This window comes from Suricata suricatta, chromosome 14 (assembly GCF_006229205.1).
Source record: "Suricata suricatta isolate VVHF042 chromosome 14, meerkat_22Aug2017_6uvM2_HiC, whole genome shotgun sequence".
Classification (NCBI taxonomy): Eukaryota; Metazoa; Chordata; class Mammalia; order Carnivora; family Herpestidae; genus Suricata; species Suricata suricatta.
The window spans coordinates 81,481,198-81,485,989 of record NC_043713.1 but is presented as its reverse complement, the minus strand read 5'-3'; the positions used below and the strand labels follow the sequence as shown (position 1 = coordinate 81,485,989).

At 46.3% G+C, this 4,792-nt stretch overlaps 1 long non-coding RNA gene across 1 annotated transcript; it reads left to right on the top strand.

The window, feature by feature from the left end:
- The first annotated feature begins 229 nt into the window (after positions 1–229).
- On the top strand, positions 230–1,025 carry LOC115277696. The gene is made up of 2 exons (XR_003902481.1): positions 230–431; positions 687–1,025. It is a non-coding gene; the product is annotated as an uncharacterized LOC115277696 (long non-coding RNA).
- Positions 1,026–4,792: the final 3,767 nt, after the last annotated feature.

Here is a 4,792-nt window from a genome sequence, read left to right as displayed (position 1 = left end):
CCAGTCTCGGTCGGCGCACGGATGCGCGCGGGGGAGTGCAGCGGCCCGGCCGGGACTTCTTTATGGGCCATAGGGCGCGCGGGAGGGGGCGGGACCAGAGCGCGGGAAGGGGGCGGGGCCAGAGCGCGGGAATCGGGGAAGACGGTTGAGCGTAACCGCGCTCCCGTACGGGATCCCTCCGCCAAACGGGCCGAGCAAATAGGCCCCCTGGCGGGAGCGGGAGCTGCAAAGTTGCACGCGGGAGTTGGAGATGGGGGGGTGATAGATGCAGCTGTGAGCTCCGGGGTTTTCAGCCTCCACCAGATACTGTTCATTAACACAGATGTTTGCAGACTTGGCCACGTGGAAGCCCACCGGGAGAATTCGGGCGGGGGTGTCCTGGAATTTACCTCCTAAGTCTGGGGTGGAGGTGGAGACAGTATTAAAAAGAAGTAGGTTGATTTATTTCGGATTCAAATTTGATGGGATTTGGGGGAAGGGAAAGGTTCATTTGGCCACTAATTTAAAAAGTCGTCTCCCAGATAAATCAAGAGTTTAATAGTTATCTTTCTGAGTGGTGGAACTATGGATATTTGTATATTTTTTTATATTTATGCACGCTGTAACTTTTACCTTTGGGAGAAAATGTTTTTAGCCGCTCAAAATTTTCATCATTCCTATCTTTGGATTATCTTTCTTGAACTCAGGAAGTTATATAATCGTCGGAACGATTACCCTGATGTAAACCAGAATGAAGGTGAACAAGCGTGTGCAAGCAGATAAAGGGAGAAGTTGCAGATTTCGCGCGTCGGATCTCGAGGCCGGAAGAGAGGAGCGAGTTTGCAGCGGGCCGGCAGTGCAGGCAGTTCTGGCTTCTGCAGACATCCTAGGAAACTTTGGCGCCTTCCCCTCGGCTCCCAAATCTCCCCAAGTGCATCCCTCTCTACGAAGCCCCCCAAATATGCCACCTGGGCTCCAAGTCGCCTTTAGCTAGGTTTGGAAGTGCAGCCCACACTTAACAAAACATCTGCTCCTCCTGACCTTTACATTTGTCTGTTTCGTCCCGCAGCATTTTACAGTTTGCAAAGACGTTTCCCAACCCCTGAAAAATTAATTTTGTTTCTCAAGGCACACAGGATGCACATTCCATCCCCAAATGCACCACCTGGGCATCAGTCTTCCGTAGGGGTGTCCTCCCTGCACAGGCTCCTTGCAAGTGGACTTTTGGTCCCATTGCTGCTGGCGGAGTGGGGGGTGTGTGTGTGGGGGGGGGTGGAATGTTGAAGTTCAGGGTTCCCGCGGTTGGCTCAGCTACTAACTCCACTTTCCCCAGTCTTAAGCTCATTCCCTCGTGCTGTAGCTCTGTCCACCATAAGATACACAAGTGTCATTTGTCAGCCTAGGGCACAGGGCCCAGTTGGTGACATTCAGAGTCGATGCCCAACACTGTTGTGAACAGCTGGCTGTTGAGGTCAGGGTGGCTCTCGCTGGATTCTAGGAGACTTTGGGCTCTCCCAGGGCAGGGTGTTTCATGGCAATGGCAATTAGAGCAAGAATATGAAAGACAGCGATTCATTCAGCAGACAAATATTTATGGAGCACCTACTCTGTGCCAGGCATTGTTCTAGGCTGGGAAGCAGGGGTGAGTAAGGCCCTTCTCATAGAGTATCATCTAGTAATCCAGACAGACCATAAACAAAGATACAAATAAAAATGTCAGCTTCTGATTAGTGCAATAGAGAGGAAAAAAACCAAACACTGCACTCATTTTCTTAACATATGCCAAAAATGATCTCATCAAATCCCCAGGACAATCATCCCCATTTTACAGATGAAGAAAGTGAGACACAGAGAGGTTAGGTTGTCTTCTGAAGGTCACACAGCTAGTAAGTTACAGAGCCAGGGCTGGAAGTCAGGACAGCTAGAAACCAAAGCCCTTGTTCATATTGAACAAATCACCATTGTGAATGCTCCGCACCAAGCACAATCCTGACAAGTAAATGTGGAACCCAGTGGCATGATCTAAACATGTCTCTACCACAACAAGAGTGCCATGATTTTCCACACACAAAATGGCAGGTATGTTAATATCTGTTGACATCAGGGCTGGAGGAGGACTTCAGACCCGGACTGGAACATAGCAAGGGCCTTTATCCACGCTCCATTCTTCATTGGGCAACCCCCCTGGAGGCCAGTTTTGCTGGCAAGTGTGTATGCGAATTAGCTGGCTTAGAGCCCAAGAGTGGCATTGCCTCACAGAATAGTCCTGAATGACTACCAGAAACCAGCTCTTGGAGGAAAGGGCTAATTAGCCCTTTTCTGCCATTATCGATACTAATGGTCTCCTTAAGGACTAGCGGACAAGCATGTGCCTGAAAGGCTACTGTCTAATAGGTGGAGTGTACCTTCCCTCTCTATGCCTCACTTTGCCCATCTAGAAAATGAAGATAGTGGATTAAAATGTGATTTTAAAATGTGTGTTCCTCCTTGGGCGCACAGAGCTTTCTTAGGGAGCTCCTGGAGATGATGGGGAACTGATGGGGTTCTGTTCCCCCATCCCTTGCATCAACCAAAGCAGAACCACAGTATACACTAAGCACTCAATCAATATTAATTATTACTACTATTAGCCTTTATACATTGAGCTCCCATACAAGAGGGGCTGTGGCCAAAATATTTGAAAACTCCATAGAATTTCTAGGGATGCTTTAGCTTTGAGGAGGATTCAGCCACCATGAACTAATTAAGCCAAGCGGATGGGACGGTGGTGACTGGAGAGCCCACACCCATGCACCCGAGGGTCGGCCACTTTCAGTTCCCGTCTGTTGAGACCATGTGAGAGGTATACCCAGTGTGGCCAGGACAATTTGGGCATATGGGTTTTTATATGAAGTGTTCCAATTTTTAAATTGGGGTTGGTCATAAACCCAAATCCTAAAACACTATTTGAGACTAACAAAACCTATCTGGACTACATTTAGTCCTTGGTCAATAATTTGGAACTCTGTTCTAGAATGTCAGGGGTGAACTTTTTACCCTCCCTTATCCCAATTTAATGAGCATTAGAATTATTGTTAAATGATTCAAAGAAATGGTGTTAATGAGGTTTGCCAGTATATCTGGACCAGCCTGAATATTCTGGAGGTTTTGTGCAAAGTCAAGAACCAAAGGAAAAATATGGGTAAAAGCCTTTGACAAAGTCCACAGTTTTGTTTCAATATCCTGTGGTGCTACCAACAGACACTGGTATTCTTTTGGGCAAATGTTCCTTGGGGCCTTACTCTGTGTCAGGCTCCATGTGAGAAGCAGGGGACACAGCAGTGAGCAATCCAACATATCCCTGCCTTCATGGAATTCTCAGTGTAATGGAGAAGACAGATGGGAACAGAGAAACCAATCAAAGAATATAATTTCTTTTTTAAATTTTTTTTCTGTTTTTTATTTATTTTTGAGAGACAGAGAGAGATAGCACAAGCAGGGAAGGGTCAGAGAGAGAGGGAGACGCAGAATCTGAAGCAGGCTCCAGGCTCTGAGTGGTCAGCACAGAGCCCAACACGGGGCCCGAACCCACGAACCATGAGATCACGACCCAAGCCGAAGTCAGATGCTTAACTGACTGAGCCACCCAGGCACCCCTCAATGAAGGTAATTTCAGAGAGTGGTGAATTTTGTGAGATAATTAGAAGAGGTCATGTGACTACATAAGAGAGGGACTCTGAGGATTTGACATTTGAATCAAAATCTGAAGGATAAGAGAGAGTCATCTAAAGAACTACGTAGAAACAGAGCTTTCTCAACAGAGGGAACAGCAAGTACAACGGCCCTGAGGCAGGAACAATCTTCCAGCTTTGGAAGGTTGACAGAAGGTCAAAGTGTCTGGAGGATAGTATGAGGGGCAAGTGTTAGGAGGGGAGGCTGAAGAAATGGGCAAAGGCCAGACCACTCAGGGCCTAGTAAGCCAAAGAAAGAAATTCATATATTATTCTAAGCCTGGTGGGAAATTACCATAGAGTTTTAGTGAGAGCAGTAACATGATCTAATTCATCTTTAAAAGTAAGCTTTTAATTTTTAAATAATTCGTGATTTCCTGAGAGTTCCAAAGATGGTATAGAATTCCTGTATACTTTTCACTCAGTTTCCCCTTAATGTTAACATCTAATCCAACGATGGCAGTGCTCTTAATTTTTTAAGACACCTATATCATAAAGAAATTTTGGATCAGGGGCGCCTGGGTGGCTCAGTCGGTTAAGCGTCCGACTTTGGCTCAGGTCATGATCTCGCGGTTCGTGGGTTCGAGTCCCATGTCCGGTTCTGTGCTGACAGCTAGCTTAGCGCCTGGAGCAATTCTGTGTCTCCCTCTCTCTCTGACCCTCCCCTGCTCACGCTGTCTCTCTCTCTCTCAAAAATAAGTAAAACATTAAAAAAAACAAAAAGAAATGTTGGATCAGAAAATATTATTTAACAGGGGTGCCTGGCTGGCTCAGTCAGTGGAACATGTGACTCTTGATCTTGGGGCTATAAATTCAAACCCCATGTTGGGATGTAGAGATTACTTAAAAATAAAATCCTTAAAAAAAATACTGCATACATTATTACCCAGAGAGCATTTTCTCTTAAATACGATCTGGTTTCATTTGAAAAAGACCCCTCTGGGGTCTGTGAGGATGATGGACTGGTGGGGTAAGAGTGGAAGCTAGAGATCAGGGATGGGGCTGATGAAAAATGTCGTGTCACTGCTCTGAGCCTCATTTTCCTCATCTGCAAAATGGGAACAATATCACACATCTCAGAAGATTGTTGTGCAAATGTACCT